The 27,595-nt window shown below is 39.6% G+C and overlaps 1 long non-coding RNA gene and 1 pseudogene across 1 annotated transcript; one reads left to right on the top strand and one right to left on the bottom strand.

Annotated features, from left to right (window-relative positions):
- Positions 1-1,199: 1,199 nt before the first annotated feature.
- LOC134486806 (uncharacterized) lies at positions 1,200-24,438 on the bottom strand. Its single transcript, XR_010066199.1, has 4 exons — positions 24,334-24,438; positions 8,190-8,320; positions 3,064-3,200; positions 1,200-1,316 (listed from the first exon to the last, which is right to left on the bottom strand). It is a non-coding gene; the product is annotated as an uncharacterized LOC134486806 (long non-coding RNA).
- Plin3-ps2 (perilipin 3, pseudogene 2) lies at positions 5,348-6,661 on the top strand (annotated as a pseudogene).
- Positions 24,439-27,595: the final 3,157 nt, after the last annotated feature.

Genomic DNA, 27,595 nt, shown 5'->3' with positions numbered 1-27,595 from the left:
TTATATCATCCTTATTTGAGGCTCCCTTACCAGGTGATTTCAGATTGTGCTAAGTTTGAATAACTAATGCTCACTTCTAATTTTAAACACCCTCTCGAAGTGATCGGAGGAATAATGTGGTAGAGGAAGGGGGAGATGGGGAAAAGCATGAAGTGGATATGGATGCTGGGATGGGACTGAAAAGAAAGGAAGGAAAGCTTTGAAAGTCAACATGGCCTATTGTCTATATTCATAAAGACGTTGTTGATATCGGGCTGGCACCCAGTGCATCCCCTGTTCAAAAGAAAGCCTGGGTTAGTAAGGAGAGAGTGGTAGTGAAGAGTATAGAGGTGTTTTCTCTGGATGCTTTTACTTTTGATAAACAAAAAAGAGAATAAGGATTGGGAGTAAAAAGAAGTGGTATGAGCAAACTGTATATGAAAATGGGAAAGGGAACAAGTCTCGGGATCACTGAACATGTAAACAAATGACATATACATGTGTATTATATAAGTATACAAAATTTTGCGTATATAGATACATATATTTTAATAAAAAACATAATATATAAATGTATAGTATATTTATGTATATACACAGAGAGAAAGGGGGAGGAAAAGAAAAATGAATGAATCATGAATACAGTATTATCTGGAGAAATTAAGGTTCACAATGACACAGGCTATCTTGGTATTTGTGTAAAATTCAAGTATCCATCCAGTACTATAAATCAAAACAACTCTATGCAAGTATTAGAACAATGGAGTGTAAGAGTGCAGAACAAAGTCTTGGCAGTGGTTGGCTGGAGAGAGGAAAGCAAGAGAGGAGACAGTGCTGATTCTGAAGCAGAAGTGAAGGTGGGGGCTTCGGTATATGATATCATGTGGTCTGCTAAGACCCAAATAAAAAGGCTCAGTCCCATGTGGCAAGACTGGAATGTGCTGGAGACAATTAGAAGAGGCTTCGTGAGCCATCTTTAGTCTCTAGGGACATGGGTTCAGAGAACTGTCCGTGGCTGGACTCATCCTTTCTCTTTCTGCTTCCTGGATCATGATAGATGCACCTCTTTCTTCTGACATGATACCAACAGCACCGCCCAGTCTTGGACAAGAGTCCTGAGAAGGACGAGACCAATTTAACATCCCTTTACTTCATAAGCTGCCCGTGTCAGGTGGCTCTCACTGAAAGGAGCTGACGAAAGCAAAGTGGAAAGAAAGTTGTACCGTTTTCCGAATTTATTTTTAAATAACTTACAGAAAAAGATGACAAGGATGAATGGACAGGTTTAAGATAGAATCTGCTTTATGTGGATTCACTGTCTCTTGAAAAATGGGAGTCTGGAGGAAAGAAAATTGATAGAAACATAAAAAATAGTCATTACTTTTTAGTCCAGCCTTAAAGACATATAGTAGAGAAACTAGATACATAATTTGTTGCTTTATAGAAACAACTTGCCTAATTAATAACTTTATATTTCAATGGGGGATGTTGGAGGGATGCTACAGAGACTAGAGGCCTTGCCACTCTTGAGGGTGACCTGGTTTAGGTCCCCAGCTCCCACAGAGAGAGCTCCCAGTTGTCTGTATTTCCAGTTTCTGAGGATCTGAGTCTCCTGTCCTCTACAGGTTCCAGGCATGTTCATGATGAGCTTACATATATCCAAAGAAAGCCTCATAAAATAAAATAGATAAATCTGTAAAAATTATTGTTCAGTGTTCTCATGATTTACATAGAAGAAATAATCTGCTTTGAATAAACCCTGAAAGTCCAATCTCAAGAGATCATGGCTTCTTGGAAAATACCCAAACAACATAAAACACATTGCAAGAAACAGTTCAGAAATCAATCCAGTTATATATTTTCCAGTAGGAAAGTGAAAAAAATTATATATTGGTGAATATATAAATATATATGTAAATATACTGAACATTTATTAAGGAAAAGGAAGAAAACAAATTATGAGCTAAAAACTGTCTAAAAAATCATATCAGTAAAAAATGTCAGGTAAAAATGCTCACAGTGTGATTACATTTGTACTTAAAGTATATTAATAGATCTAATTGTTTTGTTTCATTTCCCATAATAATGAGAGCAAAAGGAAGAAAATTATGAGATGGAGAGTGCGTTGTTTTGTGTTTCCTCAACTCTAGACAACCTAGAGTCATTTGGGAGAATAAATCTTAATTGAGAATATGCTCCCACCTGTGGGCAAACCTGAAGTGCATTTTATCAGTTGACGATTGTATAGGAGAACCCAGTTCAACATTGGTGGCGACACTATTGGGCAATGTGTCTTCAGTGTCCTAAGAAATCAGACTATATAAGGCAGTAACCAGGGTTTCTCCGTGGTCTCTGTTTCAGTTCCTTATCTCCAGGTACCTATCACATGCTGTGCCCCAACACTTTTGGAAGATACATTTTGAATCTACACTGTTACTATCATTTGTGCAAAACTGATGAGATTACTAAAAAAATCATGGCTATCTTTATGTCCCTCTTACTTTTATTTATTTGTGTGTGTGTGTTTAAATAAGTTTATTCATACATATTAAGCCATAGTAGCCTGTAACCAATTCTCCACCAGCACATGGTAAAGTTTCCATGTGACAGATTCTAGGGGTGAGAAAAGTTATTACCAATCTTGCCTACTGACCTGAAGTGGAAAGCTATATAAACAGCATTATCCTCAAGCTTACCACCTCCCAGCTTTCCACAGGGCTAAGGATTATTTCCATGTCTGCTGGAAAGCCACAACTTTAGTGGCTTAGCAACTGTCCTTCTGAACCAATCTGTTATTTTGGTTGTTTATCATCAGAGAAAGAAGGCTCTCTACAGGCCTACCTCACATCTCTTCTTCCTGTTACTAAGGGAAATAAGTCACTTGAAGTCACACTCCAGACAGAACAATATCAACGCGTTACTATGGTGAGACATATGAGGTTGTTATCTTATAAAGAGAAAAGTCGATTGCTTTGGCTTGTGCCTCAGGAGCTTGTAGTCCAAGATTGGGAGGTCCCAACTCTTAGAGCCTCTCGTGAGAGTGGCACAGCACAATGGAGATACACGGAAGGACAAGTCACTTACCTTGTATTCTCAGAATAGCCGAAAACCTGATCAGGCCAAAACCACACAATTCTATGTTCAGGTTGCATCCAATGCCCTAAAATTTTCTCGCTATTACTCAAATGTCCATGATATTGGCACTTTCCAGTAGCAAAGGCCTGCGTAAAAAGTGATTAAAGTACACCTTTTAGGTAATGCACATTGAGTGAAAAGGAGAATGACTCCCTGCAAAATTACAGGGCAGATGTCTCAAGTCTACAGGTTCCTGAGGCCATTGACGAGAACTTTGTAGTCTTTCCACATGATGAAAAGGATTTTAAACACTTATCTGTGCTTCTCAGCGTGTAGTTCCCAGAGATAACTGGCTGTTGTATGCTGACAGGCTACAGAAAAACATGTTTAAGTATTTATAGCCATAGTCCCAGGAGAGTAAAGATGACAGCTTAGATAAATGAATTACACATGCTAAGGGAAAGACTTACACCTCTGAAATCATTAATATCCCATGATAGTCAGGAAGGACAAAAACCTCCTATTTCCTCCTATATCTTTTTAAAATTTTAATTAAAAAATTATGCTTTTTTGTGTATATCTGTATGTGAATGGGAATATTCAGGGTGTTAAATCCCCAGGAACTGGGGAGTATGAGCTGATTGATATGGGTGGTAGGAATCAAATTCTGATCTCTGCAAAAGCATCAAGAGTTCTTAAATGTGGTGCTAGCTTTCTAGTGCTTACATCTTCTACAGAATCAAATCAGTGTGTGAAAGCATCACTTGGCAGGGAGCAGATAGGATATATATTTCTTTCTGAGGAGGATGTGGTAGTTTTAATGGGATTGACCCCATAAACGCATTGGGAGCAGTGGTCTTCTTGGAGGAAGTGTACCACTCAGTAGGAAGTCTCCCTCTGCCTGCAGATGAAGATGTAGACCTCAGCTCCTTCAGCACCATGTCTGCCTACACACTGCCAGGCTTCCTACCATGATGATAATGGACTAAACCACTAAAATTGTAAGATAGCCTCAGTTAAATGCTTTTCTTTATAAGAATTGCCTTGGTCATGGTGTCCCTTCACAGCAGTGAAACCCTAAGTAAGACAGAGGGAAAATGAATATTTCAATTTTGAACTTCTGACTTTGAATCTGCTGTTAGTCATTTGTGCCCAATTTTATCATTATTCTCAACTGTTCATTTTTCCTCTATTGGGAGATTATGATTCTTTATACCACAAATATACAGTTTGGTCATTTGGTTTATATTGGCCAAAAAATACAATCTCACTGCTAATGAAGTTGACAGCAGCCATGGTGTGCCATTTTTCGGTTGTTTTAAAAGTAGCTTATCAGGGGTTGGGGATTTGGCTCAGTGGTAGAGCGCTTGCCTAGCAAGCACAAGGCCCTGGGTCCGGTCCCCAGCTCTGAAAAAAAGAAAAGAAAAAAAAAGTAGCCTATCCCAGATGAAAAGTTTACCCTTGAATCCAGATTCAAGGACAAAGGGAAGACATGTATCACAACTTTCAAGTGATAAAAGGTCAACAAATTTAATGAAGGTATTTTTATTAAATGATTAATTTTATATGTATGTATATCAATGCACACATTAATACACACACCATATTCATGCATATATAATATAAATATGATTATATAATATATATGTGTATATATGTATATATATATATATATATATATATATATATATCATTGCATACATAAGTCCTCAGACCTCAGAGGAAGGCATCACAGCTTCTGAAATTTTAGTTACAGGCAGTCTGAGCCCTTGTGTGGGTGGTGGGACTTGAACCCAGTAAGCACTCTTTATCCCAGACACATCTCTCCATCCCCTTGAGGGTATTAATTCATCTTTGTTATAATGTGATAAGTTCCTGGAATTACTTATCTCTTTTTTTGTATTGTAGCTTAATTCAGCCCACATCATATTCAGGTATATGATCTGTAGATAGTAGTTTGGAGATTAAAGAAGAGGTTATGTTCGGAGTTCTGAGTTTGTAACTCACTGGCAAACAGATTTTATGTAAAATGAAGAGATTAGATGGAATCATTTCCGAGCATAAGCCTGGGGGAATGGATACGTGAGTAATGGAGTCCTGGGAAGAGAGGAAGAGCCCTCTGGAGGACCAGGAGTCTCCTGAAGGATGAGCAGCCTCCTGGAGGAGGAGGACTGGGAAGGAAAAGGCAATGGATGACCAGGTAAAATGAAAAAAGCTGAGATCCGAGCTGGACTTGTTAGGAGAGGTTTTGTCGCCTAGGCAACCTGAGGAGTTTGCAACTGCTGCTCATACCATGTTTAGCAATGGGACAGATGTGCCTGCTGAAGCTCAGGCTGCTGTAGAAGAACCTGTCATGCGGCCCAGTGTGGTGGACCATGTTGCCAGCCTGCCTCTCATCAGTTCCACATGTGGGATGGTAAATGCCGCCTACACCTCACCAAGGAGATCTACCCCCACGCCGGGATTGTGTGTGGTGTAGCCGAGAAAGGTGTCGAGACCCTGAGCATGGTTACAGTCAGCAGGGCACAGCCCCTCCTGTCCAAACTGGAGTCCTAGATTGTTACAGCAATTGAGTATGTGCACCAAGGGCTGGACAGACTGCAGGAAAGCCTGCCCACCCTCCAGCAGCCGACTGAGAAGGTTTTGGAGAATACTAACAAACTGGTGTCATCATCAGTGTCATGATCAGTCTTGATCAGGGGCTCAAGAAATGGTATCCAACTCAGTGTCTATAGCTAAGGACATGGTGGCCATCTGAGTCACAGGAGTAGTGGGTGTGACCTGCAGGGCTATGCAGTGTGGACATGGCCAAGACAGCAGTGACCAGCGGTGTCCAGTCAGTCATGGGTTCCCCCGTGGGACAGATGGTGATTAGCAGAATGGACAGGATGCTGGTGAAATCAGAGGCCTGGTTGGACAATCGCCTACCCTTGACACGCAGAGCTAGCCCTGACTGTCACATCTCCGGAGGGCTCAGACATGGCCTTCCTGCAACAGCAGAAGGAACAGGTTGGCCTCGCTATCCAAGAGGCTGCACAATTCCGCCTATGAGCAATTCGGCCTATCTATTTGGGAAGCTGTGTAATGCTAGGCAAAGTGCGTAGAAGGCGCTGCAGCAGCTCAAACATGTGCTCAGTCTGACTGAATCTGTGAAACAGGGCATGGACCAGAGGCAGCCGAGTGGCAGGAGAAGCTGCACCAGATGTGGCTCAACTGGAACCAGAAGATCCCACAGGGCACTGAAAAGGACACAGCTAAGCCAAAGCAAGTGGCAGCCCGGGCTCTCAGTATGTTAAGGGATTTCTCCCAGCAGCTACAGAGCATGTGTGTGGCCTGGGGGGCCAGCATCCAGGGCCTCTGAGGCCACATCAAGGAGTAGGCCCAGCAGGCCTGAAGCCAGGTGGATGACCTTCAGGCCACCTTCTCCGGCACCCACTCCTTCCAGGACCTTGCAGCCAGCTTTCTTACCCAAACTTTGGAGTGCATGGCCAGAGCTCAAGAGGCCTTTTCCCACACTATGGAGTATGTGACCCAGAACACTCCAGCCATGTGACTGGTGGGCCCTTTTGCTCCTGCAATCACTGAGAAAGCCCCTGAAGAGAAATAGGGAGAAAAACCAGGGCCAACACCTATCTGACTTGACTGCTTTTCCCAACAGTCCTATTGCATATCAGGTCCTCACCTACTCTGAGTTTGAATGAGACATGTGTTTAAACTATTTCTATCAGTCTTTTAAAGCAATTTTTTCTAGAACTTTTGAGGTAGGGAGTGGAAATCCAGAATATTCTAGAAATAAATCCCTTTTTTTCCTAAAAACTGGGGGTATTAATTCGCGTAGCACAAGCCTGTCATCCTGTGCCAGCACAGGGTGTAGAGGCAGGAGGGTCAATTCAAAGCCCGACTGCCACATAGCAAATTCAATAGTAGTCTAAGCTTCGTAAGACTTTGTCTTGAAGTAAATCAGGCATAGTAATATTCCACTCCAGTTTCTTTCCTACATTCATGACCCACAAGCAAAAGCTTTTATGACAGACCCTGATACCTGGTCCAAGAATCCAGAACCTGTGACAGGAGGGAGAGCTGGAATGTTGCAAACTTTTCAGATGAGAAAGTGACAGGGTTAAGTGTCCACTGTTTTTCAAATATTGCCTTAATAAATTGTACATGCATCAGAAAAACAAAAGCCAGCTGTGTCTACAGCCACAGACTTGGAAATTCAAGGGAAAAAATGTGGTTGAGAATCATAGAAGATCAAATTCCAGTGAGAGGGTAAAAGGAGATCATATGTGGCTGGGGAATTCTGAATGATTCAAGCCCATTTCCCCACTTTTCTATATACCATTTGGTCATTTCATTAAAGATTTAAGACTGTGTTTGTGAGTGGTGTGTGTGTGTGTGTGTGTGTGTGTGTGTGTGTGTGTGTGTGTTGCAAGCTTCTTAAACTTGGTATAAAAACATATTTTAAATGCCTCAGCAGGATAGCATAATAACCTTGGGAAGTTCTATTTGTCAAAAATCTCATATGTGTGTTTTTCTAAATAAAAATAATCATTAGTTTGAGACTGATTTTTTTCCTTTCTTATTTCTCTTCCAAGCATGCTGTTACGTGCTGGGAAGTTAAAGGTTAAATGAGCCTCCATTAAATCCCCAAGATCCACTCCTTTCATCTGGAAATACTGTTCTGGACATATCTAGACTTTGATTTAAAATAAAACTACAATTTCTTTTAAAAATCTCATTATGTGGGATATGTCCATCAAACAATTTTCCTGTCACTGAATACTCCATAAATACTCTTAATGGGCAATAATGTGATGGCTGTAGAGAACCCAGCACAAAACTTCATATTTATGCACTTATCTTGCAAAAATGTTTTCCGTCAACTTTCTTTCTCCTTGAGGAAAGAGCTAATAAAAAAATCCACATGCACTTTGTGGTGTAGTACTGGCTGATAATATTGTTCCTCCTTTGAATGTATCTCTTTCAACTGGAAATAAACCCTAATGGAATTTTCGCATCTCCTATGGTAAGGTATCCGTTCAAGGTATTTCTGACAAAAGCCTTGCAGTCTATTTTTCATTATAGATTCTTAGTTGAGAAGACAATAGAGACACAGAAAGCAGCCACAAACATACCTCCAGTGGTTGAAAATGGCTTAAAAAGCGTGTTACAGTCCTCTGAATGTAGATTGTATGAGTAAACACTGTGGCTCAGGAGGCTGAATCAGAAATTACTGCCATCAAGGATGACACAAGGATGATGATTTCTGTAAACAAATGGAAGACTTAGCAGGAAATGATACTCATTTTTTTTTCTGTACACCAGGCACAGCATGCAGATAAAACCTACCATGCAAACACGGAAGATGAACGACAAAGATATTGCCCTCATCTCATTGCGTTCCAATGTTTATCAGAGAGTGGTAAATTTTATAGGCCCTAAAACTGTGGAAAGCAACACCTCGATTTTCAAGCAATCGCAAAGATAGAGTCAAGAGCTTAGAAACAGATCAGAAAACCTCCAAAAGGCACAGCCAGTAGCATACATTTCACTGCCTGATCCTTTTATTTTTTTTTATTAACTTGAGTATTTCTTATATACATTTCGAGTGTTATTCCCTTTCCCGGTATCCAGGCCAACATCCCCCTAACCCCTCCCCTTCACTTTCTATATGGGTGTTCCCCTCCCCATCCTCCCCCCATTGCCGCCCTCCCCCCAACAATCACGTTCACTGGGGGTTCAGTCTTAGCAGGACCCAGGGCTTCTCCTTCCACTGGTGCTCTTACTAGGATATTCATTGCTACCTATGAGGTCAGAGTCCAGGGTCAGTCCATGGATAGTCTTTAGGTAGTGGCTTAGTCCCTGGAAGCTCTGGTTGCTTAGCATTGTTGTACATATGGGGTCTCGAGCCCCTTCAAGCTCTTCCAGTTCTTTCTCTGATTCCTTCAACGGGGGTCCTATTCTCAGTTCAGTGGTTTGCTGCTGGCATTCGCCTCTGTATTTGCTGTATTCTGGCTGTGTCTCTCAGGAGCGATCTACATCCGGTTCCTGTCGGCCTGCACTTCTTTGCTTCATCCATCTTGTCTAATTGGGTGGCTATATATGTATGGGCCACATGTGGGGCAGACTCTGAATGGGTGTTCCTTCAGTCTCTGTTTTAATCTTTGCCTCTCTCTTCCCTGCCAAGGGTATTCTTGTTCCCCTTTTAAAGAAGGAGTGAAGCATTCACATTTTGATCATCCGTCTTGAGTTTCATTTGTTCTAGGCATCTAGGGTAATTCAAGCATTTGGGCTAATAGCCACTTATCAATGTCACTGCCTGATCCTTAAGTGTGGATTCCATTCCTGTACCCATACCTACCACGTAGCTCTCCAAGTTGTCAATGCTGGGACAGAAGAGAGGTCTAAAAGACTCTTCATTCCTAAAAGTTCCACAATAAGGTAGGAGGGAGCTGAGGAGCAGCTATGACAAATGCTGAGTCATGACTAGGGAGGGAGTTAGGCACCATCACAGCGAGAATGTTAGCAGTGGCTGTGAAGCTCTTCTTCAGGTTTACAGTTTCTGTGGTCAAGTCATGCAGAGCAGTGAATGAAGTATCTTAGCCTTTACTGGTTGGATTTCAAAGAGACATTTACACTCATAATAAATCAGGGCAGGGCAGTCTTCGACTTTATTTGCACAGATTTAAAATCTTCCATCTTCATAACATATTTAGCTCTGCACAGACACCTCCATTATCTCCAATATCTCTGTATTCCCTAAGAATCCCTCCAACCTCGGGCAAAGGGTGTTCTGATTGCTGCCGCCACTGGATAGCATGCAGTTCTCTAGAATTTGATATTGTCTGTTTCATAGAGTACTCTTACACATCTGTCTCATTTATTCTACTCTGTATTATCTTCAAGACTTACTCATGCCACTAAAGGCAAACATTTCAATTTAAGTAAGTATAATAATAGTCCAAGAATCAGTGTTCATAAGTAAAATGTAAAATGTCTCAGTATCACTGTAAGTAAACTGTTTATGGACCTAACACAACTTTTGCCTGTATCCACCCAAGTGGATGACATTTTTGTTATAGTCAGTGTTTAATTACTATGATCCTGACGTTTTCTGAGGAGGCACAAGTGAAGTTCAACTAATCCTAGATAAGGTACCAAGGACAGACAAGAGCATCGAGTTCATGCAAGTCGTGCTTAGAGATACAATGAGCTTATTGGAATTACTTGTAGAAACAGAGGCAAGGGATTACTTACAAGACTATGGTTAACCATCAGAGAGCTAGGTCACTGAAGAGTCTCTCCCCAGCAGAGATGACAACTATGCTCATGTAAAGTTCATTTACTCTATGTACTCCAGCATCCCTGGAGACCACATGCAGTTATGGCTTCCAGGAAGGAAAAGAGGGATTGTCTGGAAGTCCAGGTGAGGAATTAAAGACCATCCTTGTATGTTAATAGATCCAAACTTGGAGGTCTCTGGTGGAGAATAACAGCGGCTTTGACTAAGATGATAATGACCACTTGGTTTAGAGGTTAGAGTCCTTCCAAATGTTCTTGTGCAAATATTTTCATGGATATTTGTACCTCTTGGTACTTTTCTTGAAGTACAAGGAATTTGTGGTGTAGAAAACATATGTGTAATTCATAAAATCCAATAAACCACTGCCAACATGTAGAAAATGTATGTGCAATTCATAAAATCCAATAAACCACTGCCAACATGTAGAAAATGTATGTGCAATTCATAAAATCCAATAAACCACTGCCAACGTGGCTACTCCATTTTGTTTTCCCAGCAGCAACATCATGCAGTCATTTTCAACCTCACCATCATTTGGTCATTTCCCCCATCATATTGGATTTAGAGTTGTGAAATATCTAAGCCTAATCTTCATTTTCTGGGAATTAATAACGTTTAGTATCCATTCATGAACTCCCAGGTTATTTGTGTACCTTCTCTATTAATGTGTCTCTTTATGTTTCTTGCTAGCTTTCTAGGGGCTCTTTGTTTTCTTAAACTGAGTTTCAGTGATCCTTATGAACTTGAGTACAAGTATTTTGTCTAAGACATGTGTTGCACTTTTTTTGGTTTGTATTAAAACCATTGACCAAAATCAAAGCGGAAAGTCTTGGAGGCTACATAGTAAATCTGGAAGTAACTGATGCAAAGTCAATGACTAAAGTAGCTTCGGGAAAGAACACTCTCCACCAGGAGAAAATTAAAGGAAAAAGGAATTTTGGGTCCAAATGTTAAGCAAAAAGCATTTATGTTCATGGAAATAGTGACTATGAGGAATAGATGTATTTTTCAACAAAGTTCTAAGTAATGATGATACACAAAGATTATTTTTATCTCATTAAGATGTTTATTCTACTGAATTCAATTTAATCATCCTGCTTTTTTTTTCCTGATGGCACGAATACCATAAGCCACATGTGTGGCTGGTAAAAGGAACTTGCTCTTGTCATTGTATCTGTGGTGCTCCATGTTACAGAGTGAGGAACTTACACTTTACTGAACTTGGCTTTAATAACAGGGAAACACTGATGATACATTCAAGCTGCATTAAGTGTTTGAAACAAAATTTGGCATAAACACTTCTTGCCTTCTCTCCACTAAACGGGCCTATAAGCCCTTTGGAAAGTTTTAGTTCACCAGTATTGCACTTGTCTTTGTATCAAGCCCCCATTCTGTTTTCCAAAGTAAAACAGATGTACAGAAGAGTGCCAAGAATGGCATAGACTATGTGCCAGGGCACAGCAGAGTATCCTTCTACATAAAAATGTCTTTCTGCTCTGTGTGTCTGTGTTAAACACCAGTGTAATATAATTGTTCACCATTTTGTACCATCCCATTTTATCTTCCTCACTTATTTAGGTACCATTGTTATAAAAATTATTATTATCATTTTCTGTTATAGCATTGGCCAAATCCAAACCTAGTTTCATCTACCTGATATGGCCTTTAGGAACTTAGTATATAGACACAGAACTTTGAAGAAGAAAATCATGTAACTTGATATGCTTTCAACTCATGACTTTAAAATATGTCACTATTGTTTAGAAGTCCCATTATATTCCGTCCATAGTTTTAACACCTTTTAAGAAGTCTTCCTGGCTGCCTTGCCTGGCCCCAGTGGGAGAAGATATGTTTAATCTAGCAGAGACTGGATCTGTCAAGGTGGGAGGATACTGGGGGTGGCATACCCTGAGAGGAGAAGGGGGGGGAGGTAGAGGGGAGGAACTCTTAGAGAGAGGAACAAGGATGGGGAGAAACATTTGGGGTGTAAATTAATTAATTAGCTAAAGAAATAAAAAGGCAAAAGAAAAAAAGAAAACTGTGAACATCACCTTCCAAATGACTCTAGGTACCTTTAATTTATAAACTCCCACAGTGCCTTTCTGCTTATGTGTTTTCTATGCAACATGTGTGTTGTCTCACTTTGTGTACAAAGAGCCTCCCATAAGTCTCATGTGTTAAATGCCTGTTCCCTGCCTAGTGGCTCATGTCATGAAGAGGTGACTGAAACTTAAGACCTCTGGTGTTATCAATGGCTTAATGGATTTAAAATCAGAATAGAGCACATGGGGACAGTAGAACTGTGAAAGGAGAAATCTTACTGACAGTGAATAGAGGAGTGTCTTTGAAGGGTGTATGTTGAGGTAGGTATATTCTTGCCAAACCCCCTATGATATTGCATCCTGTCTGCTGTGGCATAAGCAGCGTTCCTTCATAATGTCCTCTTTCACAGTATATGAACCTTGTCACAGGCTGGCCTCAAACTCACAGAGATCTGTGTGCCTTTGCCTCCCATGTTCTGGGAATAAAGGAATGCACCATTACACCTGACCCTGAGATAATATCTTAATAAAAATAAAAACAAAATGGTAAACACAGGTCTTTCGGTATATTTTACTGCATTGCTCTAGATGAGTCAGGGATTAAGTCAATTTCCCTGTCTTAAAAGGAAGTCAGCGGCAAGTTCATTATGACTACACACATTCTTCTCCTTTATAGTTTCTACATAATGAGCTGATTTGCAGATTTTATTTGTATTTTCTGCTTATACCGATTGGTGTAGTTCTTGAATTTCTGGGATTAATACTTTGATGTATTTTGTGACCAGTCTGTCTTTACAAGACCATCTTTCTGTCTGGGCTTTCTCGTTATCTCTGATTAAAGAGCACACTAAATGTGTGCCTGTAATATATGTTTGTCCTCTCAGGTCTCTTTTGTCCTTAGCACAGTGTGTGTGTGTGTGTGTGTGTGTGTGTGTGTGTGTGTGTGTGTGTGTGTGTATGTGTGTGTGTATGCTCTGCTTGATAATGGTTGGTTCCATCTCAGAACTCTTTATATGAATTGAGTCTTCAGGAAATATACTTCTTAATTTCAGTTCCTTGCCATTTTATTAATCCTCAGTTTAAAATTTTTGCAATCAATCTTACTTAAAGCTGGTGTTTCATTTCTTTTTCCCTATGTACCTACCTACCTACCTTCCTTTCCTCCTTCCTTCCTTCTTTCCTTCCTTCCTTCCTTTTTCCTTTTCTCCCTTCCTTCTTTTCTATTTTCTTTTCCTTCAATCCTTCCTTCCCTCCTTCCCTCGTTTCTTCCTTCTTTCCTTCCTTCCTTCCTTCCTTCCTTCCTTCCTTCCTTCCTTCCTTCCTTTCTTTTTCTTTCTTTCTTCCTTTCTAGTTTTCCAGTCTAGAACCTGGGGCTATCTGAGGTTCAGGAAGTTGTCATTTGGTGATAGATGGTGGGCAGATCCACACTGTGTGACTAGGAATCCATGAAATATGATATGGAATCCACTTTTTTTCTCAGAATCCTTGCTCCACTCAATGGCTGCTATGGTCCCATTCTTCAGTTTGAATCCCCATACCCTGGCAGTGACAGACTTTAAAAGTGTTACAATGTCCAGATTTGAGAGGCTGCCTAGATCTGCTGTAGTTCATACTGAGTGAGCCCTGTTTGATGGCAGACACCGTGGACTTGACTCCAAAGAGGGGAAGATGACATCAGATGAGACTGAGAAGATAGACAGACATGAGAAAATGGACTTCTGTGAGCCAGATATTCTCAGACAAACTGATGTAGTCCCTCTGGTTTGCACAGTATTTGAAAGACAATCTGTTACAAATAGTTAAAAATCGCAAGGTTTCATATAACAGTCTAGATTTGGGTCCTAACATGGCTAAAGACTGAGAACATCTGGCAGCATTCTAACATGGCACTAACTGACCATTTCTAGTGCTCCTTCCCAGGTCTTTTCATTTCTGATCTTGACCACCTAACACCAGGACATATGTGCTGTTGAGATTTGGTTTTCCTTCCCATCTATTATAAGGATGCTATTCCATTTCTTGTATGGGTCATGCCAAAAAAATTAAAAAGGCAGGAGGAGTGGAACCTGAAAACCATTACTTTGGCTCCCTTCATCTCCTGCTTGGCCCTGCAGGCACTTGGACTTATAACAAGCTTAATATCACCTGTCTATAATAACTCCCCCAGGATTCCCACTACACACTGCCCTGCCTTTCCAGGATTTACCAGCCCTGGTCTTGGATAGGTAAAGCCAAGAAGAGAATAAAAAATTAATCATGAAAGTCAGAGGAGGTACAACCCCTTTACTAGAGGAGAGGTTTGGGGTGGAATGAAAAACATTTTGATTTTTCTAGTTTTAAGTCAGTGCCAAAAATGGTAGCACAGGTTGGGGTCAATTTTAAGAGGCCAAGATTAGGTCATTTTGAATTTAAGATTCCCAAACATGTTGGTTCATATTCTTTGACTGTTTTGGACATGAAAGAAACACATAGAAAGTCGTGGTGGTGAGGAAGAGCATGTCTTGCAGCCAAGCAAGTGTCAAGACCTGCCTTCTTGTCCATTCTCTCTCAAGTTGGATTGCTCAGTGATTGGCAGCAAGAGTGGTGGACTCATGGGAGTTAGAGGTAGGCAGAATGGCACACAAAAAGAAAAAAAAAGTGATGATTTCTGGTACTGGTTCATTCTGTTACATCTTCTGCCTTTGAGAGAGACAATGATCTTGATGAAGGGAAGACTCAGGATGTTCTGGATGGAAATATTTCCTGGTGCTCACCCAGGCTGGCAGCTCCAGGTCAGCCAAAATGAAGATACTAATGTCCTTGAAGAAAAAGTGCAGCATAGCCTGCAAGTGTTCAAGAGCTTCAGTTAGAGCTCCTCAGCAGAGGTATACTTCCACAGCAGGTCACAGAAGTTCCCATTGGCATAGCTGCCAAGCTGTTCAATAGAAGAGAACTTGAGACAGAAAGTAGTCTCCTCCTTCTCCATGGTGGCTCCACTTTTTGAGAAATATGGAGATGCTAGATTTGCCCTCAGTGCTCACATGGCACCTTGGGCTGGGGTGTCAGGGACCCTACAACAAGCCGAGCATGAACAAGAGAGGGATTCACTACCTCTCTGCAGTAATCAAAGTAGATCTACTTAAATCTTTTTTTATCTTTTCACATATTTTTCAGAACAAGCTTGCTTTCTTCTTTCTTTAAGTGCAACATAGTTTACTTTTTATTTCAACCTGATCATTGCAGTGAGATTTATCTTTAAATATTTTTTAATTTTGTATTATTTGTGACTATTGTAAAGGGTGTCATTTCCCTAATTTCTTGCTCAGTCTGTTTATCCTTTGAGTAGAGGAAGGAAACTGATTTGTTCGAGTTAATTTTATACCCAGCCACTTTGCTAAATTTGTTTATTAGCTGTAGGAGTTCTCTGGTGTAAATTTTTGGGGTTACTTAACTATCATATCATCTGCAAAGAGTGGTATTTTGACTTCTTCCTTTTCAATTTGTATCCTTTTGTCCTCCATTTGTTGTCTAATTGTTCTGGCTAGAGCTGCTTTTATTTATTTAGGGGTTATAGGACTATTTAGATAGTTTATCTGATCCTGATTAACTTTGGTACTTGGTATCTGCCTAGAAAATTGTCCATTTGATCCAGATTTTCCAGTTGTGTTGATTATAGGCTTTTGTAGTAGGATATGATAATTTTTTGAAATTCCTCAATTTCTGTTGTTATGTCTCCCTTTTCATTTTGTTAATTTGAATACTGTCACAGTGCCCTCTGGCTAGTCTGGCTAAGAGTTCATCTATCTTGTTGATTTTCTCTAAGAACCAGCTCCTGGTTTTGTTGATTGTTTTTACAATTCTTTTTGGGTCTACTTGGTTGATTTTAGCTCTGAGTTTCATTATTTCCTGCTGTCTACTCCTCTTGGGTGTATTTGCTTTTTTTGTTGTTCCAGAGCTTTCAGTTGTGCTGTCAACCTGCTAGCGTATGCTCTCCCCAGTTTCTTTTTGGAGACACTCAGAGGTATGAGTTTTCCTCTTAGCACTGCTTTCATTGTGCTCCATAAGTTTGGGTATGTTGTGCCTTCATTTTCATTAAATACTAAAAAGTCTTCAATTTCTTTCTTTATTTCTTCCTTGACCAAGTAGAGTGTTGTTCAGCTTCCATGTGTATGTGGGTTTTCTGATGTTTTTGTTGTTATTGAAGACCAGCCTTAGTCCATGATGATCTAATAGGAAGCTTGGGATTATTTCAATCTTCTTGTATCTTTTGAGGCCTGTTTTGTGACCAATTATATGGTAAATTTTAGAAAAGTTATTATGAGGTACTGAGAAGGTATATTCTTTTGTTTTAGGATGAAACAAAAGACTCTTTTGTTCTATGGATATCTGTTAAATACATTTGGTTCTTAACTTCTGGAAGTTTCAATGTGTCTCTTCTTAGTTTCTGTTTCCATGATCTGTCCTTTGCTGAGAGTGGGGTATTGGAGTCTCCAAGTATTATTGTGTGAGTTGCAATGTGTGTTTTGAGCTTTAGTAAAGTTTCTCTTATGAATGTTAGTGCCCTTGCATTAGGGGCATAGATGTTTAGAATTGATAGTTTGGCTTGGTAGGCTTTTTCTTTGATGAATACAAAGTGTACTTCTTTATCTTTTTTTGTGATCTCTGGTTGAAAGTTGATTTTATTTGCTATTATAATGGGCACTATTGTTTGTTTCTTGGGATCATGTACTTGGAAAAAATTTTCCCACCTTTTTCTCTGCAGTAGTGTCTGCCTTTGTCACTGAGGTGTGTTTCCTTTATGCAGCAAAATGCTGAGTCCTGTTTATGTATCCAGTATGTTAGCCAATGTCTTTTTATTGGGGAATTGAGCCCATAGATGTTAAGAGATATTAAGGACAAGTGATTGTTGCTTCCTGTTATTGTTGTAGTTTAAGGTGAAATTATGGTTGTGTGGCTATCTTCTTTTGGGTTTGGTGAAAGAAGATTACTTTCTTGCTTTTTCTATGTTGTAGTTTCCCTAAAAGACCTGGGTGTGACTCTAACCAAGCAAGTGAAAGAACTTCTGTCTCTGAAGAAAGACATTGAAGATCTCAGAAAATGGAATATCTCCCATGTTCATTGATTGGCAGGATTAATATAGTAAAAATAGCCATTTTGCCAAAAGCAGTCTACAGATTTGATGCAATATCCATCTAAATTTCAGCTCAATTCTTTGTAGAGGTAGAAAGAGCAATTTGCAAATTCATTTGGAATAATAAAAATCTAGGATAGTGAAAACTATTCTCAACAATGAAAGAACTTCTGCGGGAAATCACTGTCCCTGACCTCACTCTGTATTACAGAGCAATAGTGATAAAAACTTCATGGTATTGGTACAGAGACAGGCAGGTAGATCAGTGGAATAGAATTGAAGATCCATAATGAACCCACACAACTATGGTCACTTGATCTTTGACAAAGGAGCTGAAACTATAAAGTGGGAAAAAAAACAGCATTTTCAACAAATGGTATTGTTTTAACTGGCACTCAGCATGGAGAAAATGCAAATCAATTCATTGTTTTGCTTTTTGCTTCTTTTTTTTCTTTTATTGACTTTTTAAATTTACATTTTAAAAGTTATTTCTTTTCCAGGTTTCCCTTCCAGAAACCTGAGATCTACCACCTTCTTGCTTGAGTATACTCTCTCATTCACCTACCTATTTTCTCCCTCCTTTCCCTGACATTCCCCTATACTGGGGCATCAAGACTTGACAGGACCAAGGGCTTCTCCTCCCACTGATGCCAGACAAGGCCTTTCTCTGCTACATATATGGAGGAAACAATAGATCCATTCCTATGATCTTTTGGCATAGTGGTTTAATCTCTGGGAGTTTTGGGTGTCTGGTTGGTTGATGTTGTTCTTCTTATGGGGTTGCAAACCCCTTCAGCTACTTCAGTCCTTTCTCTAACTCCTCAACTGGGAAACTGGTTCTCATTTCAATAGTTGGCTGGTAGCATCAACCTCTGTATTTGTCATGCTGTGGCAGAACCTCTCCAGAGACAGCTATATCAGGATGCATTTCTTGGCATCAGTAATATTGTCTGGGTTTGGTGCCTGTATATGGATAGAATCGTATCTGTATATGTGGGCCAGTCCCTGGATAGCCTTTCCTTCAGTCTCTGTTCCACGTGTTATCTCCTATCTCAATATTACTGTCCTGTCCTGTGGGTATTTTTGTTCCCCCTTCTAAGAAGGTATAAAGCATCCTTCTTTGGTCTTCATTATTCTTGAGCTTCATGTGGTTTGTGAATTTTATCTTGGGTATTCTGAGCTTTTGGGTTAATGTCCATTTATCAGTGCCTGTGTACCATCTATGTTCTTTGATAATTGTGTTACCTTACTCAGGATGATATTTTCAAATCAATCCATTGTTATCTCCTTGTACGAAGCTCAAGTCTAAGTAGAACAAGGACATCCACATAAAAGTAGATACATTGAAACTAATAGAAGAGAAAGTGGGGCAGAGCCTCAAACATATGAGTACAGGAGAAAATTTCCTGAACAGAACAGCAATGACTTATGCTCTAAGATCAAGAATTTCAAATGGGACCTCATAAGATTGCAAAGCTTCTGTAAGGCAAAGGATACCATCAACAGGACAAAACAGCAATCAACAGATTGGGAAAAGATCTTTACCAATCCTCCATCTGATAGAGGGCTAATGTCCAACATATACAAAGAACTCAGGAAGGTAGACTTCAGAGAACTAAATAACCCTACTAAAAATGGAGTAAATAGCTAATCAAATATTCTCAACTGAGAAATATGGACTGGCTGAGAAGAACTTAAAAAAATGTTCAACATCCCTAGTCATCAGGGAAATGTAAATCAAAACAATCCTTAGATTCTACCTCATAACAGTCAGAATGGCTAAGATCAAAAACTCAGGTGAAAGCAGATGCTGGTGATGATGTGGAGAAAGAGGAACACTCCTCCATTGTTGCAAGCTGGTACCACCACTCTGGAAATCAGTCTAGTAGTTCCTCAGAATATTGGACATAGTGTGACCTGAGGACCTAGCTATACATCTCCTGGGCTTATACTCAAAAGATGTCCCAACATATAACAAGATCACATGCTCCACTATGTTCATAGCAGCCTTATTTATAATAGCCAGAAGCTGGAAAGAACCCAGATGTCCTTCAACAGAGGAATGGATACTGAAAAGGGGGTACACTTACACCATGGAGTACTACTCGGCTATTAAAAACAATGACTTCATGAAATTCTTAGGCAAATGAATGGAACTAGAAAATATCATCCTGAGTGAGGTAACACAGTATGCACTCACTGATAAGTGGATATTAGCCCAAAAGCTTGGGATATCCAAGATCCAATTCACAGACCATAAGAAGCTCAAGAAGAAGGAAGACCAAAGTATGGAAGCCTCAATCCATCTTTAAGAGCTAACAAAACACTCACAGGTGTTAGAGGGTGGGAGGGCCTTGGGAGGTAGAGAGGAGGGGGGATGGGGCAGGTTCAGGTATGAGAGGAGACAGGGATGATATACAGATGGTTAGGTATTTTAACAGAGTTGTGTCGCAATGGGGGATAGGGAACTAGTGGTAGCTACCAGCATGTCCCAGATGCCAGGAAAGCAAGAGGCTTCCAAGATACACAGTAATGAGATTAGCTGAAATGCCAAAAAAAGGTGAGGGAAAACCTATAGAGATCACATCCAGAGGTTAGGCAAGTCCCCTGGTTGGGGGATAGGACCACCCACTCATCTCTGAAATTTTAACCCAGAATGGCTCCTGTCTAAAGAAAATACAGGGACTAAGTGTGAAGCAGAGACATAAGGAAAGGCCATCCAGAGACTGTGCCACCTGGCGATCCATCCCATATACAGATACCAAACCCAGACCTTATTGTGAATCCCAAGAAATTCTTGCTGACAGGAACCTGTTATAGCTGTCTCCTGAGAGGCTCTTCCAGAGCCTGACAAATACAGATTTGGAGGCTCACAGCCAACCATTCGACTGAGCACAAGGACCCCCAATGGAGGAGTTAGAGAAAGGACTGAAGGAGCTGAAGGGGCTTGAAAATCCATAGGAAGATCAACAATATCAACAACCAAACCCCGCCAGAGGTCCCAGGAACAAAACCAACAACCAAAGAGTACACATGGAGGGACCCATGGCTCCAACTGCATATGTAGCAGAGGATGGCATTGTCTGGCATCAATAGGAGGAGAAGCCCTTGGTCTTATGAAGGCTCTATTCCTCAGTGTGGGGGAATGCCAGGGTGATGAAGTGGGAGTGGTTTGGTGGGAGGGGAGCACCCTCATAGAAGAAAGGTGAGGTGTTATGGGAGAGGGGAGATTTGGAGTGTAAACTAGGAAAGGCAATAACATTTGAAATGTATATAAATAAAATATCCTGTAAAAATACATTTTGAATTATATGTATCTCACCCAGTGTGTGTGTGTGTGCATGTGCATGAATGAGTGTGTGTATGAATGAGTGAAAGTAAGTGGCTGCCAGGGTCAAAAGTGTTTGTCAGATCCCCAGGAACTAAAGTTTCAGGTTGTTGTAAGCTGTTTTGCATGGATGCTGGAAGTGAACTTGGGTCTTTTGCAACATAAGAACACACTTTCTCTTCAGACTTCGTAGTGGCAAATTCTTGTGCTTGTTCTCATTCTCGTTCATGGTCTTGGTCTTAATCTTGGTCTTGATCTTGGTCTAGGTCTTATTCTTGGTCATGTTCATGCTTATGCTTTTGGTCTTTTTCTTGGTCTTAGTCTTGATCTATTTTTCCTCTTCTTCTTCGTCTAGTTCTTCTTTATTCTCTTCCTATTCTTGGTTCTTTTCCTCTTCATTTTCTCATTCTCCTATTTTTTTGTTGGTACTGTTCAACATAGGAACCCTAGAATAACTAGGCAAGTTCCTCTATGTAATAGTTTGTATAAATATCTAAGGATATTACAAGATTTTATTTTCATAATCTTAGAGTAAAACTCAATGATCTTCATATTTCTCTAATATTATAAACCTGGAGTCGTTCTTCTTCAATTTGCCTTACCTCAGGGAAAACAGAATAATCCTTCTTTAAAATATGGTGTTTTACTACCCACCTTAGGGGAGCTATGAGATTTCACATCTGTTCCCTTCTATACACTGAATTGTATATTTTTGTTCTCCAATTCCCATGTTGAAGGTTGTACTAATTTAGTTTTGCCCTTATAAAATAAAAATTTAAGAAAGGTTTACCTGGCTTATAATTTTTGTTTAGAGCTCATCACTGAAAATAAATCAAGGCAAGAACTCAAGCATCATCACATCACATTCACAATCAAAAGCAAAAGGAGACAACTTACCCTTTCATGTTTGATGGTCATTATATTCAGGTAACCATGAAGTAGTGCCTCCACACTTACGGTGACCCTCCCCACCTCAATTAACAACCTAGATGATCCCTCACAGGCATACTCAGAGGCCAAAATGATCTAGAGAATTTCTAGAAGACTTTTTTTCCCTGTGATTCCAGATCATGTTGATAGTTAAAACTAGCAAGCACAAAGACTGAGCCCTTAGTGGGACAATGCTAAGAGGTGGTGGCTCTGAGTGGTGCTTAGGGTTAAATAAAGATGAGGCCACAGTCCATATTTTAGTTGGGGGATTTGTGTTCTTGAGGAGGAAAGCATCAGCATCTACTCTTTCTCCTCTAACATATGAGGATGTGGAAGAAGCATGGCATCTGAAAACCATAAAGAGGGCCATCACTGAATGCTGTCCCTGTTCCTAAAATTGTTCAATTTAGTTTTAAATCCCTACAACATTTTATGAAAATAAACTAAAATTATGAAGTACCTTGACAAAACAGCATGTATATTTACCTACTGATGAATATCTGTCCATCATAGTTGCTAATGTTATCACATGTGTGCCAGAAAAAAAGTACTTCACACCTTAATGTCCTCCTTTAACATTGTGGCCAGTAAATGTGCTATACTCTTTAACATTTTTATTAGATTTATTTAATTTATTTATTTGTGTTTGCCTATGTTCACACACATGCGTGCGCGCTGGCACACACACACACACACACACACACACACACACACACACACACACCTCTGTGCATGTGGATATCAGAGAACAGTTCACTGGAGTCAGTTTTACTCTTCCATGATGTCTACCCATGTGATGGATCTCCTCTTCCACTGTGTGTATGTCCTACTGATGGAACTCAGGCCATCAAACATGTCCATAAGACTCAGTGTGCTCAGCCATCTTGCTGTGGCCCTACAATTCTTATTTCGTGTAATACGTAACTTGATGAAACAAAAGATTCATTTCATTATCCCTCCTTTAAAATCCTTAAAATATTTATTACAAAGTTAACATTCTAGAATGTCACTGTTAGTTCTTACATCCAGAGCTCTGACTTTGTAGTCCTCTCTTTCTATCCGTGTTAACTTTGCAAAATTTTGCTATGAGAAGGAGAAAAGAATACTTATTTTAGATATAAGTTTTTTATTTCCTCTTTTCCTTTTCTTTTTACCAGGAAGATAAAGTTGAGGCTTACAACTGACACATCTCTTTGAGCTCAATTGTTCTATACTTGAACCCGTTTCATATTCATAAAATGACTGGCTCTAACTTAAAATAAAAAGTGGCAAACAGAGACAGAATGACAGAGAAGAATGCTTATCTTAGGATGTGCTCTAAATAGCAAAACAAACACTGCAGGGTAGAAATTCCTCAGCCATTAGCAAACGCTTTCTATTTTTCTGTGCTAAACAACCTCAGAGTCAATGTTGCATGTCACTTGGTGCAACTAGAATTGCATACAATTTCTGGGCATTTCCAAGTACTTCGTTTTATATATTTGCATCATGGATAAAACCAGATGACTGTACTCTTAGAAAAGAAAAATGAGATAAACCTGTTCTTTTCCAAGTGGTTATAAATCGACAGTACATCATCATAAAGTGTAGTATGTAAACAAAGCTAAAATCCTAAACTTAAACTCCATTTCCATCTCTGGATACTTTGCTGTGTTGGATTAAAAATTCTGCAAAGGTTCAGGTGTTTCCACACTTGGTTCCCAATTAGTGGCTGTTTGGGAAGCTTATGAACCTTTAGGTGGTGGAGCCATGCAGGCAGAAGTATTTCACAAAGACAGGCTTGCAGGGTGTATAACTTGGCCTCACTACCTGGTCTCTCTGTGCTTCCTGTATATGGATAATAATGTAACCAGCCCATTTTTTTTTTGCTACCTCTGTGCTTTCCCAGACTGTAACCATGCCTTCCCTGTCCTGATGGACTCAACCCTTTTGAAAACCCAACTCAATATAAGCCCTTCTTCTATAAATTGTTTTTTGTCTGGGTATTCAAACACAGTAACAGAAATGAAAACATTTGGCCATAGTATGAATTTTTACATTAAACACAAAATTAACAATGTCGGAATAGCATTAATCAACAAAGGCAATAATTACTGAGATGAATGAAGTTTAGGAGAACGTGGTATGCAACTAAGTTAGTCTTGATAGATTTCAAAAATAGGAAGAAGTGTCTGTAATGTGGCTGAGCAGGAAAAGGTGTTTTCTGCCAAATCTAATGACTCAAGTTTAATCTCCAGGACCCCTTTAATAGCCTGAGAGAACTGACTTCCTCAAATTGTTCTCTGACCTCCACATACATGCCTACTGCATACACACACACACACACACACACACACACACACACACACACACACACACACACACAAACACACACACACACACACAGAGGCTGAATAAATGAACATTTAAAAAGTTAAAGGTAGTATAAGGTAGTATGGTAGTCTGAAGGAACCAGACTCATATGTTTGAATGTTTGGTCTGATGTTGTTTTGGAAGAATTAAAAAGTAAGACCTTGCTGGAGGGAATGTCTCCTAAGAGTGGGCTTTGAGATTTCAAAAGACTTACCATCATTCCCAACCTTTTGCTTCCTCTTCCTTCTACTTGTGAATCAGGATGTGCACTCTCGGCTGCTCCTATCTTGCCTTTGTTCCCCTGTCATGTACTCCGTCTCTGTGAAACCAGAAAATGGTTAAGTGCTTTTTGTGACAAGTTGCCTTGCTCATGGTGTTTCCGTACAACAGTAGAAAAGTAACCAAGGCAAGCAGTCAGGAAACAATCTGCTTATAGATACAAATTACAACATGTTTATGTAGATATTTCATATTTTAAAGGTATTTAGAGATCTCCCTGAAGTATTGAGGGCATTTATGTAATTGCCATCAAAAGAATTCAGATGAAACACACAGAATAAATGAAAAGCATAACTTATTACAGGGCAAACTGAGGCACTCTCAAGGAGTGAATTGGCAGTGATCAAAGAAACCACTGTCCTGGTATAAAGCAACAGGCAGCCTTCAGAATATTCTGAAAGTGTCTGAACACACAGATATCTCAAGGAGAGGATTTAACGTCCAGGTGACTGACAGGCTCATTTGGATTGATTGAATAATAAGTCCTTACTCTCTCAGAGAGCTCCCAATTAGACAGTAATCCCATAAAGATTAGGACATCTGACATAGGCTCAGAGAGCTATTTTTAGTGTCCTTTCATGGCAGTTTTGGGGTCACTTCTCCCAGTGGAAGAGATGTGACTCAGGTCTCCTTTCTGTGACCAACAATTAGAGTCTGTCTATTCTATCCTTTGACTAATCATCAGGAAGGAGTTCATCCCAAGGTCCTCCAAGTCTGCTAATATCTAACTAGCTACTTTATAATTTATATCTGTCAAGATATAGTACAGTTTATTAACACTATTGAACTTATAAGCACTCAGTATGCATCATCATTATTTTTCTGTCCCTGTTTAGAATTAATTGACATAAAAATATGGAGTCTGTGATGTGGTTGCCACACTGTATCTGAGTTATTTTCTCTCGGGTCCATGTGAGTTGCTGGGTGAGATGTTAACCACCTAAAACCTCAGAAATGACTGGAGGCAGATACGGGCAGATATGGGTAGATACGGGCAGATCCATGTAAGATTAGGTAGGGGACACCTGGCCTGGCTTTTGTGGTGAAATTTCAGGACACCTTGTCTCAGACAAATGGTTTAAAGTCCCAGCACCCGAGGTTGTTCTCTGGCCTCCACTTCATAAAAATTGTGTGTGCTTACTAGTACACCCATATGCACATAAATACAAATGTATACTCATATGCAAATGCAGAAAGATAGAGATAAATTAGTAGGAATCTCATGTTTACTTTATTATTGGTGAAATGTAGGTTGGGAGATCAGTCTTAGATACACACTTAAATGTGCTGACTGGTTCCTTTCCTCAAACCTTGTGTTAACTCAGTCTGCCCTTGGGCCATATATGTCATAACAAATTTGGACTTTATAATAGGCGCTCAAATGTCTAGTTAACAGAGTCCAAAAGAAATGGAAGTGTCAAGAAATATTGGCATTTCACAGGTAAATTTTACCAAACTAAGTTATATAAATAATGTCACCTGTCTCAGAGACCTCCTTTTTTAATCTATGGTTCAGAATGGAAAAGGAATCTATGACCATGCATGGTAAGCAAATCCTTTCTCTTCGAACCACGTCCCAAGTCTTAGTCTAACATCCATAGATGAAAAGCATTCTCAGAAAGCAGTAGAGGAGGTGAGATGATTCCACGGGGAAAAGGCGCTGCCAAGTCTGATAAGCTGAGGAAAAGCCTGAGACCCCAACGGTAGAAGCAGAAAAAACAAGGACCCGTTTCCTGTGGCCCTAACACTTCTGCATCTGAGAAATAAATAATGTAATAAAATTAGGAAAATTAGAAAATAGATATTTGCATTAAAATTTCAGGTGATTTTGAACGTTCTTAGCAGAGAATACTTCTGCTGTGATGTTTAGCCCAATTATCCCAAACTGAGCGTTACATATTGTGTTCATTTACTACAATCCTCTATAAATGTGCACAGTTATGTCAAAAGTTTATTATAAAAACTACTAAAATGTAAAACTCTGATTTGGATATAGAACAATGTACATGTGTGTATATACTTTATTAAAAAATTTAAAGAGAACTCAATAACATCTTGACTGAAAAGATTGAGAATAAATTGTGTTTGGGTAATAAGCTTATGAAGGGAAGGAATTACAAGGATAGAGACACACAGGTTTGTGCCAGCCTGTTCCGAAGTGCCTTGGTCAAATTGAGTACTCCCATGGGCGCTGGCTCAGCTCTGAGAACGTGCTTTTCCACAGTGACACCTTTTTCAGTTGTAATACATAGCGATTAAGTGGCTTGTCAGTGGACGAGCCGTAAATAAGGGCTGGCAGTTGATTTGAAGTTATTAAAATATGAGCCACTGAGTCCGTTGATTCTGTGATTCTTGCCTGTCTAAGTGGCGTGATTGATTGGTGCAGCTTAACTTTTACAATGTGTTAACTTGATGACTTAAAAAGAAATAAAAAGAGTGAGGTGAGATTTTTTTTTTCAGGCTGTCATTTTCTAAGGGGATTTAGAACAACAACAACAACAATAACAACAACAGCAACAACAACAACAGCAACAACAACAACAACAACAAATACAACAGTTTCCACCCCTCAGAACTGTTACAGAAAGCAAATGGAGTTGTTAGTTTCCCTTCCAATATCAGCAAATGTAGGTGCAGAGCTTTACCTTGGGGCCAGAGAGAAGCCTGCACCTTATGTGCCGATCTAGCAGCAAAAAGGATGGTGACTCTGAGTGGCTGTTAGAACAAACCTTGTCTTTCTGGCATGAAAATGTGCTTGGTGGCTTTAGCATACACTCGACTGCCTTGTTTCAGAGACATCAGGTACATCCTATGAGCAAACTGAGCTTTTCAAAGAAGGCAGACACAAGGATATAATCAACAATGAAATCTGGGACATTAATATTAATTAATATTTTTGGTTTCTGGAAGTGATATCTAAATTAACACATGCATTCATACATACATGTTTTCATGTGGGTGTGTATATACATATATAGAGATGTGAACACACCATATATCTATAAAATACATTGTATATATATGTACTATATAGTGTACTATATACAATATATGTTTACATACAATATAGTATTCCGCATATATGTTTCATATAGATATTTGAATAATATATTGTATATGTAAAATATGGTACTCTGCATATGTGCAAATATACCCTGCATAATATGCTATACAATGTATGTGCATATATGTGTGTA

This window comes from Rattus norvegicus, chromosome 4 (genome assembly GCF_036323735.1).
Source record: "Rattus norvegicus strain BN/NHsdMcwi chromosome 4, GRCr8, whole genome shotgun sequence".
Taxonomy (NCBI): Eukaryota; Metazoa; Chordata; class Mammalia; order Rodentia; family Muridae; genus Rattus; species Rattus norvegicus.
This window is presented reverse-complemented; position numbering and strand designations above follow the sequence as displayed.